We start from the raw sequence: 16,895 nt of genomic DNA, 5'->3' as shown, positions 1-16,895 counted from the left end.
ACACTCTCCCAGCTATGTGTCTGCGTCCCGGTCTCCCCGTTTTATGGGGACATGGGGGCCCACCTTAATGACCTCATTTTAACCTGATCATCTGAATGACCATATTTCCAAAGAAGGTCACACTCATAGGTATGGGAGGTTAAGACTCCAACATGTGGATCTTGGGGGATACACTCATCCCATAACAGAAGACCACCTACAGGTCCCCAGGCACATGGGAATTTCAGTGGGTCCCGTGCAGGAGTTGGGACGTACTTAAACTCAAACATTATCTGTTGTTTATCTGAAATTCAGTTTTCACTAAGCAACCTGGTACTTTTTTTCCCCACTCTCTCTCTCTCTCTCTGTCTCTCTTTCAACAAGCAATCCTACCTTGAGCAAACCCTACCTATGAAAATTCAGATATTCTCAACAGAAAAGCGGGCTGATTCTTTTCTTTAAAAAACGATCATAGGATGCCATTAAATAGCAAATTCCTCTGGAGACATTAGGCAGTTGCAGTAAGGACCAGTCTCTGTGCAGACGGGGCAGAAACCCTGCGTCTGTCCCACATCTGAGGTTGGGATGGGGTCATCCCAACCTGATGGGGGTCAGCATGGGGGGAAGAACAGAGGCGGGATTCTTGCTGGTTTGCACTCTCGGGTGTGCACGTGTCGGGGACAAGCTGGGGCGGTGGCGGGGGGTGAGGGGGTGGGGTGTGTGAGCGGGAGACCCACGTCTAAGCCCCCGTCCTGGGACCATCTCTGACCAGGAGGTCCCCTGCCCTCTGAGCCTCAGACTGTGCATGAGCCTCCCCTGTCCCTTGCTGCCTCCCAACTCTGTGGCAGCCCCTGTGCCCCCCACACAGGCCCACCACATGGCACAGGGCGACAGCTTCCCTTCTGAGCCTGGGACAGCTGGGACATCTGTGTTCTCCACTTAAGGCAAGAGGAAGAACAAAGCTAACAAAGCTGCCCGACTGGGCCGTAAGGGGATGGAGAGACCGAGGGGACACAGAGGCAGGTAAGTGAGGTGAGGGGTATTTGGGGGGGGGGGCAGGTGCAGGGATGTTTGGGGGAAGCAGGTGCTGAAGAAGTCCCCAAGTCTAGCCCGGGTGCAGGTCCCCTCGGGCAAGTGCACACCTCCTTCCGTCAGGTGAGAGGCTGGGAGCCTCAGCCCCCTATTGCGAGGCTGGAGGCCAGACCAGTGTGGCCTGGGAGGCTGCTGGGAGGCAGCCAGTGTGGCCGCGGCCCACTGGTGCTCAGAGATTTCTCTACTGACATGATTGGAGGGAAAGTGGAGAGCACTGGTATTCTGAAAAAATCCAGATTTTTCTCTTGTGTACCAACAGTCCACCAGGGATAATGGCAGGAGAGTTGTTCAGACAGATTGCATCTTCCCTCTGACAGGCTACTCACTACCTCTCACTTGCTGGCTCCCGTGGAGCTGGGGTTCACTCCCAGAAGAGCTCACACCCAAGCAGTGACAAGGAAGGCACGAATCCTTGGAGCCTGGCTGTGGGTGGCAAACACCCATTAGATGAGGAATGGGCCGTTTGCACAATTTGAGGAATCTGACAAATAAATTGGATGTGACTCAGATGGGTAAGTGTACCCCGTCCTTCCAATGCATCACACCTTGTGTAATACCAGCGTGGGGTTTGCTCTCCTTTATTCATAACTATTATTTACTATCTGTGCTCATTGCTTCCCTGGATGATGAAACTGCTCCCAGAGATGCACCAGGAAGACAAAATCCCTGCACCCAGAGCTGATGGGCGCTGATGAGCATGCGGGGAGGAGTGCGGGGTGCAGGAAGGGGCTGATCAAGCTGAGCCTGCAGGGAGGGAGCTGGGGTGTCCTTGAGCAGGGAGCCCGACACATGAGCACACCGGACAGAACAGGGACGGACTGTCCTCGGGCAGCAGGGGCTGGAGCTGCCCTCAATTCACTTCAAAGGAGCTAAAAGCAGGGACTCAAACAGATACTGTGTCCCCGTGTTCATAGAGGCATTGTCCACAACAGCCAAAATACAGAAGCAACGTGAGTGCCCGTCAAGGGATGGATGGATAAGCAAAATGCGTATATGCAGGCGAGGGGGTATTATCCAGCCATTAAGATGAAATCTGGGTACATGCTACCACCATACAGGTAAACCTTGAAAACATTGTGGTAAATGAAGTGAAGTCAGACATCAAAGGACAAAGACTGTAGGACTCCCCCTCCGTGAGGCAGCGAGAACTGTCAGCGTCAGAGGGATGGAGAGTAGGATGGAGTTTTCCAGGGGCTGTTGGGGGAGGGGGCGCGAGTGCTTCGTGGGCACAGGGTTTCTGTCTGGGGGGGTGAAGAGGGTGATGAGGGCAGCACGGCCGCGGGAACACACCGAGCCCCACTGTGCCACGCACCCGGAAATAGCAGAGGAAGGGCAACGTTGGGACAGAGCAGGAGCTGGCCCGGGCCCCCCCAACCCGGGGCCGCCCGCTCCTTCAGGGGCCCCCCGGGTGAGCGGACGGGGCCAGACTGGAGGCCGGGGAGGGAAATTCAAGTTGACTCATCTGCAGGATATGCGGATCCGGACAGGACCTCCACGCTTGGCAACCTCGAAGGAAATGATTTTAATTTTTTCTTTTCTCTCTTTTTTTTAGACTCTCCTGTAACCTAGATACTCAACTGGGACTCTGTTTCCTATTTCAAGCCTTTTCCAAACAGTTGTGTTTGCGGAGACCTTCACAAACACACGTCCAGGGGAAGCAACCCGAAGGAACGCGGCTTCTCCAGGCCGGCCGGTCAATTCCCTGGGCTCGCGACTCCGCTCAGGTGTTGGACAGGAAGGCAGTGTGGGGACACCCGGGGGCAGGAAGCTGTGGGGCGCAGAAGCGCTTTCTGGATCTGACCTCCCGTCCCTGAAAAACAGTAGCATGGGAAGTGGGTCAAGGAAGCTTATGAGCCTCTGAGCCTCCACCTCAGGCCTCCAGGCGCAGGGAGTGGCAGTCAGGGCCCCTACCTGCACCGGCCCTGGCTTTAGGCCTCCATGCAGCCCTTCCAGCAAGATCTGGAAACCAACGCATGGCTCATTCGAGGACTCCCGTGCTCAGTGGGCATCCGCGGGGCCCTTCCCAGAAGCTGGCAGCGGGGGCTTAAAGCCAGAGCAGGGAGGCCCGGCCTCCGCCCTCGGAATACCCATGAGTTGCCCCCCTCCTTGTGGGCTATTTCCGGGGCTAAGGGTGCTGCTTGTCTGACTGGGCCCCGCCAGGGAGGGATGTGAACAGGGGTGCAGACGGAGCCCCTCACTGCTCTCTCCCCAAATCCCAGCTTCTGTTCCTTTGCATTACTGGGAGGCTGGCTGCCGGGTGGGGCGGGGGCTGGCGGGGGGCGCCCTACAGGGCCCGGGAGTGTGAGCTCTGCAGCTTCCGGCCAGAGGAGGGAGAACGCTCAGACAGAGCCTCTGCCTCCCTCCGCCTTGATGAGCCATTTACTGTTTTGCTTTATCTCGTTTTGGGGGGGTCTTGTTTTCTTTTGACTCAAGTCTTGAAATGTAGACTTCGTTTTCTCAAACAGATTTACAGAAAAACAGACTATAGGGCAGGGTGTCCCCTGTCGACCCAGCACCAGGGTCCATCACCTGTCATCACCATCTTGGGTCTGTTAGGAACGTGTCGTTCAATTCCTGAACCAAGGCCGGGACGCGGATATCCAGTTCATGCTTCGCACGGATGTCCTTGGTTTTGCCCGCTGTCCTTTTCGGGGCCAGGCTTCTACCTAGAACACCAATAATGTTCAGTCTTCTGGTCTCCCTGTGTAAGGGCCTATTTAGCCAGAGCGACGCCATCCAGTTAAACCGTGATTTTGTTGTTTATGCCGTAAAACTTAAACTGTCCCTCTCCCCCCTCCCCCCAAGGGACTTACTTAAAAACAAGTCCCGGAAACCAGTCCCAGGTAACAAAGCCCAAGTACAAGGGTGGGTCCGGCCAGGTGGAGGTATCCAATCAGCGGGGGCGCATAATGTCTCCGAGCTACCAAGGAGTATGGGCCCCGCCCTTTGGGCACCTTTTGGGCGCCAATTCTGAACTAGGTGATAGGGTGGTTCTACTAGGGTAAATTGTAATTCAGTTGGTCACCCGTGTGTGACCTAGCAGGACTGTGCAGCTTTCTCTGTGTGTCACAATCTCATTGGCCCCCTGTGTGTGGCCAGGCCCAACCACATGGCCTTTGCCCTTAAAACCTCATCTGTAAGGCAGAGAGAGGTCACCCCTTTGCAAGAGATGGTCAGTTTGATTCTCGGTGTCGGTCAGTTTGATTCTAGGTGCTTGGTGCGAAATAAAACTTTTGCTTGACCTTCGCTTTCTAGCAGTCTCGCTCCTTTGACCATGGACCCAACACCTGCTGTGGACGGTGGTCCTACCTTGTTACACCGGAACCCTCACAGTGCCCAGAGCAGCGCTATGCACCGCCCGCCCACCCCCAGCCCCGAGGTCTCGAGGGTCGGCTGGGGCCGAAGGGAAGGTGCCAGCCCCTGAACTTGCCCCTCTGCCCGGCAAAACCCAAGTCAACTCTGTGAGGTCTGCTGATTTGACAGTATGGTCTCTGGAGAGACAGGGCTGGGGAAGGGGGTCGGAGGGCGGGGGACTTGGCTTTCCTGGTTACACTTCTGTGATGTTTAATAAGTCTTATAAAATAATCAGCATGTCTTTCTCTTCCGATTAGCAACAGAAAATAAGGTCCACCAGCAGGATGAGGCCTGCCGGCTTGCAACCCCAGACTCTCCCCCGCCCCCACCCCGCAGGCAAGAGGCTGGCGCCCACCTAAGATGACCAGCGCGCGACATGGGCCCGGAACATGGGTTTCCCGGCTCCTTCCTGTCCTCACACACACAAGGGGTCAGAACAGGCGAGGGCTCCCAAGCTTTTGGTATAAATGCCATCCAACGCACAGCAAACCCCCCGCTTCCTCCTACAGCATTTCGGGCCCCCCAGCCCCACCTCTGAAAAGAACCGGAGGATCAGCCGCCCTTCCCTGGACGTGAGGTGATCGGGGCCACAGGCGGGTTGAACGGGCCAAGTCATCCTTGGGCTCAAGAAGCCGCCCGGAGCCTCTGCTCCAGGACGGAGGCCCAGGCCCTCGGGGCTCACACGAAGCCCCCTGCCCCCTCCGGGGCTGGGCCCTGTGCCTGGAGGCTTAGGCGCACCCCACCCTGTCACTGTGCGGCCTGCCAGGCCTTTCTAGGCTGAGCTGGAGGGAGGCGCCTGGTCTTAGTGTCTCCTAGGAGTCCTACCCCTGCCCCCCTCCCTGCCCGAGGGCAAAGGGCTCCCAGGGGCGCTCAGGGAAAGGCTTCCCCACAGAGTCCGAAGAACACTCTGACTGAAGAGTAGCTTCGGAGATGACTGACGCAACTCTCGGGAGTCCCAAATCCTCTTCAGAGATCAGGTCCTAATGGGGGAAGCTGGGGATGTGGTCAGGCGAGCGAGGGGAACACGGTCCGGGGCTGCAGGGCCTGAGGCCCCTCGGAGCTGAAGGCGGCAGTTTGGGGCCTTCCTCTGAGGCATTTGCCGTCCCTCCGCCCCGTCACTCCTGGCGCCCCGCCTGGCTCCCGCCTTTAGATGTCATGCCAGTGACCCCCTCCCGGCACCCGCACGTCTTCCGGGGGTCGCGCGACACGCCGGCCCTCCAGAAACACACCAGCCACACAACGCGCAGGCCCCCACCGTGACATTTTGCCACCAGAGATTCTGAAGCCAGGAATGCTGGAAATATTTCATAATAACTCCTGAGTTATAAGCCAGATTCATGTATTGTGATTTTTAAAAAATTTTTTAGAAGATTTTATTTTATTTGAGAAGAGAGAGAGAGAAAGCACGAGGTAGGGAGCACAGGGAGAAGCAGACTCCCCGCTGAGCAGGGCACCCAGTGCGGGGCTCGACCCCGGGACTCCAGGATCCTGACCAGAGCCAAAGGCAGACGCTTAACGACTGAGCCACCCAGGTGCCCTGTGTAGTGATTTAAACCACAGACCTGCTTTTGAAAAAAGGCAACTGTTTGAAACCCAGGAGATCGGGATTCTGAAACCAAAGGGAGAAAGGCTGCGGTGGATGGAGGCGGTGAAACACTCGAAATTCATTCAAAGGTTGGGGCTCGTTCCCATCCAGAAAACGGCCGGGAAATGAGAAGGGATTTTTCCACCTGGGGTCTTGGTAACATCCCGAGAGAAGGGAAGGTGGGCGTCGGCAGACCACCAGGCAGCCTGAGCCAGGAAGGAAGTCTCCTGTGTTCTTGGTCCAAAGGGATGACTCTGGAAAGACAGAAAGTACCTGGCAGGTGGTATCAGGAAGGAGGAGGGACAATCTACTGGAGATTTTGGCTTCAGCTGATGAACAGGTGGTGGCACAAATAGGGCCAGGCAGTGGGGAGGGGACCCCAGGACTCCAGGAGCCCTATTTCCATGATTTCGGTGTCTGTGGCCCAAGTGTGGAGCCCATGTCCCCGACATAGGGCCTGGGACCTCATTTGGAGCAGGAGCTCCCCGGGCGCCATCTTGTCATTAGTCAGGCAACTGTCCCTCGGGCAGAATGGCGCCCTGCAGGGCCACCCTGTGGTGAAGCTGGTCCATGCTGGTGGAGAGGTGGTGATGTTGAACACCCACTAGGAACCTACCATCTAATAGGCACTGTTGGGTTCTTTGCACACCTTACCTCATTAAATGCCCCCACAGCCTTGTGAGGTAGAAATAATCATGCCCATTTTACAGATGAAGAAATCCAGCATGTTTTAGTAAGATTTCCAAGTTTGCAGCTATGGTAAAAGGCAGATCTGGTCCTTGCCGCTGGGAGGCCCAGTGGGGGTGGGGAGAATGGTCCCTGTGGAGGACGTTGCTATGGTTACCAGCAACCGGAAGAAACTTGTTTCACTTGTTTGCTAAAATTCACAAAGGGGCAGACCACCCAGGCCTCTTTGAAAGGGCATGCTCAGTTCCAGAATGGGGAGAGTTCTGTCCCTACCTCCTGACCTTGCCGGATGTCACCTTGGTCACCAGGTCCCAGCCAGGAACCAGAAGTGGGCAGAGGTGCATGGTTTTACCCTCCCCCGCCCCCACCCCGCCATTCCCCTCCCTGTGTCTGTATGGGCTGAGAACCAGCAGACCACAGCCGACCTCCTGGGACCTGCCTGCTGGGGCTTCCAGTAGTTCATTTGAAGGTTAAGGCTAACGCGGATGGATGGCCTCGGGCACGGACTAGCTAAGGTCTAGAAAGTAGTAATGAAAACTGAAGAACAGAGAGCCGGGAGGTAGGGACGGAGCTCCTGGGTGGTGCGGCCCCCGGACACTCCCCAGGCCGAGTGCGAGCTGGCCAGTGTCCGCCCCAAAACCCGAGTCTTTTCATCTGATTGCACACAGCGCCTGCCTCCGACTCTCCAGGAAGAAAGAACACGTTGCGTGTTCTTCCTGCAGGGCTGCCCTTGACTACATGAAAGGCAGGGACCCCGCTTGCTGGGCCAAACCCCGAGGGCAAATAATTACTTCGCAGCAGAAATTTCTTAAAGGATTCTTCAAAGATCCACCTTCCATCCCCCTTCTGCCGAGGGGGTGCCCCTCCCAGGTGCAGAGAAGCCCACAGGCCTGGAACAATCTGCCGTTCAGGACAGCGGCCTCTCAGCCGGGCCCTGCTGCCTGGAGCCCAGCCTAGGGATGAGGCCTCCCTCGCTGTTCGCCTCCGGGGACCTGCCCTCCTCCCCTGGCCCGCGGGCCCGTCTCTCCTCATTCCCCATCTCCTGCCTCCCGCTGCTGCCCCGGCGGTTTCTCACCAGCAGGAAACCAGCGGGCGTCTGTAGCTCTCAGCCGGGTCTGTCCCCTGGTCTCCCTGTCCCAACCCCCACTGAGATCCATGTCCCTATGACAGGAAGGTTCCCGGGTTGGTGCTGGCTCTGGGAGGCCACGAGGCCGAGTCGCCTGGAGCTCCAGCTAACCTGCCTTCACAGCCCTGTCCCTCCTCCTACGTCTCCAGCACGTTCTTCCTTCTTCTCCATCTCAAAGCCTGCTTTTCCTGAAGCCATTCCTATCTGACCATCTGTGGCACATCCCCAAGAGCTAGTGTGTTCGGTCAGTTTATTTTGTATTTTTATTTTTTTTAAAGATTTTATCTACTTATTTGACAGAGCTCACAAGTAGGCAGAGAGGCAGGCGGAGAGAGAGGGAAGCAGGCTCCCCGCTGAGCAGAGAGCCCGATGCAGGACTCGCTCCCAGGGTCCTGGGATCATGACCTGAGACAAAGGCAGAGGCTTCACCCACTGAGCCCCCCAGGCGCCCCCTCCGGTCAGTTTAGTCCCAGTGAGGGAATCAAGTCTTTGCCCTCATCGTGCACCTGCAGTTTCACGTTCCGCCGCGCTGAGCCCCGTTGGGGATGCTGGGCGCCCCCTTCCCAGGAATGCGCAGGAGGAGGCCGAGTGGGGGCACACGCCGAGCTCCAAGCCTGGCGGTCCAGCAGCTCAAAGTGGACTGCTGGAGCCAGCGAGGCCTTCGGGCCTCGGACGGGATTTGCTTTCCCAAGAGGGAAGAACCCAGCTGCCAGGGAGCCAATCCTCGGAGTTGGGGTGTCTGTGCCTCAAACCCGGCCCTCCTCATGCTCCCGTTGTGGGTGAATTAGGAGCTGTGCTCTCCGCTTTCTTCCTTATCTTCCTAGCCTCACCTTTCTCTGAAACTTCAGTAATTTATTAATATCTGCTCCCAAACCTTCGCTGGGGCCCCCAACAACAGCGCAGGGTCCATAAAGCACGAGGTCGAGTCCAGCAGCTTCCCCACACCCATGTGTCCATTGATCCGCTGATCCATCCAACAAGGTTGGACCCAGAGCTCCCTGTGTGCTGAATTCCATGCCAGGCACTTATTGAGGCTCTGTGAATGCCACTGCACTGGTTGATGGCCTGTGGACAGATGCCCAGACGTTTGGTCAGACATCATCCCGGGGGTGTCTTTGAGAGTCTCTGGATGAAATCACATTTCAGTTGGTTGACTGAGTAAAGCCGATGGCCCTCCCCGATGAAGGTAGGCCTCACCCAGTCAGTCAAAGACCCGAATAGAACAGAAAAGCAGAGCAAGAGGGAACTCCTGCCTGACGGCACCACCAGGGCACAGGTCTTCCCGAGTCTCCAGCCCGCTGGCTTCCTGACAGCAACAGCCTCTTCGACTTCTCAGGCCTTTGGACATGGACGGAGCCATGCTGGCTGCCCGGGGGCCCCAGCCTGCTGACGGAAGATCTGGGGACTTGGCGGCCTCCATCACCATGTCAGCCAGGCCCCCACAGCAAATCTGTACGTATCTCTTCTGTTCTGTGCGTTTGTTCTCTGGAGAACGCTAACAGGACCCACATTACCGGTGCCATGAACATGTCTCCACTCCAGAGCCTACGGAGTGTCAGGCACTGTGAGCTCATTAACCCCAAATCAGTTATGAAGTGGCTGCCGTGTGCCCCAGAGGGAAGCTGGTGCCGTCCATGCTGTGGTGACAGTTTGCCGGCGTCCCTAGTCGCAGTGACGGTTGCCGCCAGCGTGATTCTTGGTCAGGAGCTAGACGGTTCTTTATTATGATAGAAACCAGCAAAGTAAATTTAGTTATTATTGTGAGATTTATGGCCACACCTTTTTTATGTGTTTTTCAAACAAACCCGTCGTCGTGGCAACTCTCTTAAAACAAGATGCGACCTGGTTTAAAGAGCCTGAGAGCTAATTACAATAGTGCTTTGTGTTTAGTTACACCTTTCTTCTGAGGGGTTTAATGGACCTCACTCATTAAGCTTCACAAACAGCCTCTGAAGTCTTTAGGGGACAGATACTATTAAACCCATTTTACAGACACAGACACCAAGGCACGGACGGGTTAAGTGACTTGGCCACGGCCGGGCAGCTGTGCCGCGAGCGAGTCTGGGCCCGACCCGGGCCTCCCCTGGTCTCCTTCTGCTGCCTCCACTCAGCAGACTCCATTCTCGGGTTTGACAGCCCTTCTTCACGAAAGGCTCAGGTTCCCACAGCGTGGTCCGCTGCCCTCCGAGTGCAGAGGAGGCCCTGGTGGGGAGGCCGCAGGGTGGAAGGAGGGGGGGAGGGGGGGAGAGGGGAGGTGGGGCTGCCAGAAGGCGGGGGCGGGGGCACAGGACGTGCAGCAACCCTGGCGTCATGTGGCAGAGCCAGGCCTTGGTGGCTGACTGACACCAGCCTGCTCCTGCTCGGTCATGAGGGTCTGCCCCTCTGCGTGGCCACCCGGGGGTCTCTGCTGTGGCTCAGAGCACGGCCCAGATCCGTGGCATTTGCCATTTTCCAAATCAGCAGATTCAGAAACTGTTTCACAAGCTGTCCGGCCTCTGGGGGCTTCTCCGGGATCTCAGCCTGGAATGTTCCTCCCCGAGATGTCCTTCAAGCCTCTTCCCTGATCTCCCGTCTTCACAGGCTGGTCCTGACACCGCCTCCCTAACACAGCAGCAGGCCCCCTCCCGGGCCTGGTCGTGGGCCTCCCCTTCAGGATGCTCGGCGGGCACCGCCCGTCCCCCCACGGCCGGACCACGCGGGTTCCACACCAGGGCCTCCCGCCAGGTCACTGGCAGGGAGTAGCCAGTCAATAGCCACACAAACCTCAGTTTGTGACCCAGGAGGAGGGACGGGAGGAACATGTATTTGGGTCGGGGGGCATGGTGCCCACGGGTCTGGTTTTGGGCACGTTGAGCCTGAGGTCCCAGTGGCCCACACAGACAAGGGGGACAGCTGTGGTGGGTGGCCGGGTGACACCCGGGACGGGTGATCAGTGATCCAGGGGAGCTGACATCGAGGGGGGCGAGAAGAAATCCTGGAGCACATCAGCACCTGGGTGGGTGGTGAGGACAGGAGCCGGCGTGAGACCAAGGGCCTGACAGTGTCCAACGTGACAAAGGAGTCAAGCACAGTCCGAGAAGTCCGGTCTTAGATCTGGCAAGACGAGGAGACTCCGGTCCTTGGTCATGGAGCAGAGCCTGGAAGGTGGGGTCTGGCCGGAAGGAGGGACTGTGCAGGAATGCAGACGAGGCCTCGGGACGTGGGCGGGGGGAGACCTCAACTCGCTGAGTAGAACCGTGGGAGCCAGAACCAGCAGGGGTGGGAAGGGGTGGGTGGGGAGGAAGGTTTCAACTCCCCAGTTTCGAACTCACACTTGCAGGATCTGAAACGGGAGAGTGACGCTCATCAGCCGGCTGTGTGAGCGGGAACGGACGGGACAGTGAGTTCACCGGTGGGACGGTGGGACTCCGAGCAGGCAGGTGCTGTGGCTCAACGCGAAGTTTCCTTCAAATCTTGACTCTCAGACTCATGAGCCTGTCCTGGTCTGAAAGAAACCCAAATCTTCTAGAAAAATACAGGTGGGCTCCCCCTCCCTCCCAACAGGAAGGCATGTGGCCCTACGACTTTCAAGATCCCCCTGTAGGCACCCACCACCATCAGGGGTTCCCACTCCCCATCAGGAGAGCCGGGCAGAAGCAAGCGTATCTTCCAATAAATTTCTCCACCCAGTACGTGCTCAGGCATGAGGAAAGGTACCTGTTCTGAGTAGGGGACACACCCTAATTCCCAAAATAGCTCATTTGGACATAACTGTTAGATCTTTGTATGGCACTAATTAATTTAGGAAAATTCACATGGACATAAAAACTGACTTTCAAGAATAAAAATTACTAGGACTGGAATTTTCCATGCATGTTCAAGAAGAGGTATGGTATCCTAAATCACGTTATTAGCTGTGCCTAAATAGAAGGTAATTCCAAATATAAGACTATCCTGTATGTTCCCCAGGGGGAGAAAATAAATTATGCCAACTTTTTTAGGGATGTTGATAAAAATAATCGAGCATCTAGTTATTTATTTTTACATATATACACTGTTTTCTAATACTTTGTTCTTCTCTTTCAAAGTATGAATACAATTCAGTCACTCTAAGACTCAACATATTCATTTACTGTGGACTTCCTTGGACTAAAATACATTACTTTTGGTATTCTCGTATGTCAAAGAGGCAAGTTTCCTACTGAATCTGTAACATGGAAATAGGTCTCTCTTACCAAGCGTTAAATGGTTCTGTGAACCCTGCCCTCTACATTCTCTCAAAAGCAATGAGTGTCAACTCCATAATTCTGCTTCAGTCTCATGGCTGCATAGGAAAAATGAAGTTTGAAAATCATTTCAAAACCAAAATCAATCAAGTAAAATCCCCAAGTTTTTAATGCATTGAAAATTTGCCCAAGAACTATAAACACTTTTACATTTTCTTATAAAACCACAAGAGCTTTTCTTGTATAAAATCTGTTTTGCATTTATGGGGCACCTGGGTGGCTCCGTCTGTTGAACCTCCAGACTTTTGGTTTCCGCTCAGGTCATGAGGTCAGGGTCCTGAGATCCAGCCCCGTGTCTGGCTCTGCGCTCAGCACGGGAGTCTGCTGGAGTCTCTCTCCCTCTCCCTCTGCTAGTCCCTTCCTTCGCCCATGTGTGAGGCTCTCTATTTCAAATAAACATTTAAAAAAAATCTGTTTTGCATTTAAACGATGCTGATGATAGAGCTTTGAAAAAGAGTTAAATATTCATCTTGTGCATTTAGTAAAAGAAAAAAAAAATCATGGAAGGTCCAGCAAAATGGCTCACTACACAGTGCATCATGATTACACGCACACATCTGAGAAACAAATCTCGAGGGCTCTGCCCTGCGCTCCTGGAATGCCAGAACACAACCCAGGTGTTAGGGTCTGCAGGGATTTTCAGCTTGGGGCTGGATCTGTCATCAGTGGGTTGTGAAGTCAGCTGAATGGGTGTGAGCCTTTCACATGGGTGGAGGTGAGGATGAGGGAACTGCTGCAGGAGAGACTAGAACAATCCCAGCGTGCTTTACGGGTTACGGGTTATAACACTTTGGATATACATGTGTTTTGTATCACAATGTCAAATGTATTTCTTACCGTGGGACAAAGTACAACATATGAAAACACTGAGATAGAATTTTGGAAACCCAGGGAGGCAATAAAACCAGGGGAAGAGAAAAAGCAGAGCCCGCACTTCTCAACTCCATGTCCTGTGTTTCATTACTTTGAGGAAGCAGTCGGGTGTTCTCCAGAAATGATGGTGGGGTGGGGAGGCAGGACGGAGAGAAGGATCAGGCCAGGCCACTGGGGATTAAGAGATTCAGGCAGAACGAAGGCTCTGAATCAAGAGTGAGCTCGGTATGTCAGCACAGACATTCAGAACAAGGCCGGTGGGGGTAGTTCACTTTGGTTCAAATCTTGCTTCTTATTTCAGGAGGAAACAGAAGCAATTGGAAGGGAATGTCCACCTGCCTCCTGCTCCTTATCTGCCTACCCACCACCGACCTCCCCGAACACACCCGAGTACCCTGCCTCTTCTCCCCCTACAACCTGCACCTGTGTCTATGGAAGGTCACTGCCTCGACCTGTGTCTATGGAAGGTCACTGCCTCGACCTGTGTCCTACACCCCCTCCCTCCTTCGCTACTGTGCTGATTCTAAACTACGTCTACAGATCCTTTTTAGGGCTCCCCGAGCTAGCCAACACAAATACGGTCGTCCATTACATTTGAATTTTGGATAAATAGCAAATAATTCTTTAATGTATGGCCCATGTGATATATGGAACTCACTCTGGTAAGTCACGTGTTCATCTGAAATTCAAATCTCACCAGGTGTACCGTATTCACTTCATTTAAATAATGGGGCCTGATGCCCCTGGCACTCAGAAGATGGCGTTTAATTCCTCTCCCGCTGAACATGGGCTATACTTGGTGACTCTCTCCTAATAAATGGGAAAAAGAGTAAGTGATGACGTCTGACCTCTGGTACAGGTGATAAAAGCACGGTGGCTTCCATCCTGGTCCCTCACGTCCTCGGACACCTCTGCGGGAATTGGGCTGCTGTGTCGCAAGGAGGCTCCGGCAGCCCCATGGAGAGGTCCACGGGGCAACAAACTGAGCCCCCCAGCCTGAAGCTGGGCATCCGAGCGAGGAAGGGCGTCCTCCAGCCCAGGCAGCCTTGGCTGACGTCTTGACTGTACCCTCGTGAGAGACCCTGCATCCCAGCCACCCAGCCAGCCTGCTCCTGAATTCCTGACCCGCGGACACGGTTGGGTAACTCTGTTCTTTCAAGCCACTAGGTTTGGGGTAATTTGTTACACAGCGATAGAGACCTACTGCCCTTACTTACGGTGTCACTCTAGTAACTGTCTTCTCTGATGTCAACACTTCTTGCTTTTCCTGGATGATTCCCAGAAACACACAGACATGCTGGGGCTTCTCCTGTTTTAAGGAAAACCCGGTCTTGATCTCACAGGTCCCATCCGCTGCTCCCTTATATCCAACAACTGCCAAGTGTTGTCGACCATCCCTCCTTCCGATTCCCTTTTCCCTACTGTCCTGAGCTACTCCAGGGAGGCCTTCCAGCCCGGAAACGGCTCTTGTCGACGGAGAACTGCCCCTCTGGTACTGAATCCAAAGTTCCATTTAACTAGTCACTTCATACAAATTTATTAGACAGCAACTAGGTGCCAGCCATGGGGCTGGGTGTACAGCAGTGAACAATACAGACCAAAAAAATCCCTCCACTTACTGAATTTGCATTCGGGTGCGGGGTGGGGGACAAAAACAATAAATAAACAAAAAAGGCTCCATGAGTATGAAGGGATAAAATACTATGCCTGGAATCAAAATATTTAAAAGTAATGGGGCCAGTAGGTAAGCATAATGATGAAAAAAGACTTGTTGTTAATTACTGAGGTGGGTGATGGGCACACGGGAGATCATGAAGCTGTTTTTCTATTCTGGTGTATGTCTGAAATTCTCCATAAGAAGAAGTCTTCTACGAGCTCACTGTATTGGGTACCCGCTGCAGTAAAGGCGTGGGAAGAGCGCCGCGGGCAGGGGCAGGACTGTTTTACACAGGGTGGTTGTGCCCTGAAGTGTGACACAGACGTACCAACGGCGGCCGACGGAGAGCACTGCAAGCAGAGGAAATGCATCTGCAAGGCCCTGGCTTAAGAGAACGCCCAGAGTGTTCTAGAAGCTCCAAGGTCAGGGCAGTGATGACGATTTTATTTCTGGATCTGTCAGAGAGAGAGCGTGAGAGCACAAGCAGGGGAGCAGCAGGCAGAGCGAGAAGCAGGCTCCCTGCTGAGCAAGGAGCCCGATGCAGGGTCAGGACCTGAGCTGAAGGCAGATGCTCAACCAAGTGAGCCACCCCGGCATCTAGGAAATTCTTAGTAATCAGAGTTGTAGGTGTAATAACACTCCATAAATGGTACTGAAGAGAATGTCATTAAGATTAGTCTGATTACGTGGCAAGGTATTTGCCTCTGCTCTTTCGACAAACGGTGGATAAAGCTAAAACTATATCCTAACCAGAGAACTGAAATTCTCTCAAATCCCATATACAAAAAAAAAAAAAGAAAAAATGGAAATGACATTTAGATTGCTTCGTTATATACAGGTGTTTCATGAAGTTACTATGTCCATTTAACTATGTCCATTTATGGGGCACTTGCGTGGCTCAGACGGTCAAACGTCTGACTCTTGATTTCAGCTCCAGTCGTAATCTCGGGGTCCTGGGATCGGGTCCCGTGCTGGGCTCTGCATTCAGTAGGCAGCCTGGGTATTTTCTCTCTTCCTTTCCCTCTGTCCCACCCCCACTCATGCGTACTCTTTCTAAAATAAATAAATACATCTTTTTTTAAAAAAAGAAGAAAAAAGTAAGTTGGGTTATATTTACTATAGATATGACTTTTTAAAAGGTTCCCTCTGTGGATTTTTAAGCATGATCACCAATAGAAGAGTTAGCTTATGGATGAACCACGCAATAAAATACTCTGAAATTTATACAGAAGAATGAAGGACATCGCTCTGTCCACACTTGGGAAAATTAGTTCTAAAACTCCAGGCGAGGAAGAGCATAAACAGTATGGCTCCACTAGATGACTAACACGTGTGTATATGCTCATTTATAGAACAGAAAATTACTGGAATAAATATATCTCGGCGGGTTGATGGGAATAAGTTGTTATAATGGGTACAGGTGACTTTGCTAAAATAATTCCTTTCTAAGAGGAGTTTTTCACTGGAGTATAACATGCGTACAGAAAGGTGTCCAAGTTGGGAGTGGCTCACCGCCCAGGTTGAGGGGCAAAACCAGCCAGGGCCCAGATGTCCCACGGTGCCCCAGCACGCCCCAGCCACTTTCCCCACTCCCTGCCCCGACTGCTGAAAACAACTTTTTTGAAAATAGTTGCTTAAAAATATATTGAGGCATCAGGCCAGGGATATTAGAGAATGAGGGGGATCCGGAGCAGGACCAGGGGAGAGGCCACCACTCTGGAGCGCCCGGGACCGTCTTGTGAAAACCAAGCCCCCACCCCTGGGCCGGGCCGTGAGCGGCCCGCGTGTGGGTTCCTGGCGGAGACTCGCAACCGAGGGCTGGTCATCTGTTACAACAAACACGCTCCAGAGCACGCGACGTGTCCTGCAGAGGAAGGTGAGGATTGTCGCAGGCACCTGGAGAATGTCGGTGCCCGAGGGGCGGGGCCGGCGCACGGCACTGGTGAGGGAGCCCGGGGGCCGGGCCGGTTTCTGTGCAAGTCTGTTCGCTGCGCTTCCCCTGAATGGCCAACACGGATGCAGCTCAGGTCCTCCACCAGCCCTTTCAGGAACGCCCTAGGACAAAAGCCGAGGGGCACCCCGCCCTGGAAAAGCCTCAGTAGTAAGAAATCCTCGGACTCGGAGGGCCGTGTGCTGAGGTGCGGGAAGGGCGGCAGGTGACGGACAAGCTTTGGGGAGCACTCTCCGGCTGCACGCCGCGCTCGGTGCTCTCCCCACGGAGCCAGTCCTCTCACTCTCATGACAGTGAGGCCTGGGCTCATCTCACAGGAGGAACGG

The sequence above is a fragment of the Mustela putorius genome, unplaced genomic scaffold, assembly GCF_011764305.1.
Source record: "Mustela putorius furo isolate JIRA1106 unplaced genomic scaffold, ASM1176430v1.1 tig00000813_pilon_pilon_pilon, whole genome shotgun sequence".
In the NCBI taxonomy this organism is placed as follows: domain Eukaryota; kingdom Metazoa; phylum Chordata; class Mammalia; order Carnivora; family Mustelidae; genus Mustela; species Mustela putorius.
This window is presented reverse-complemented; position numbering follows the sequence as displayed.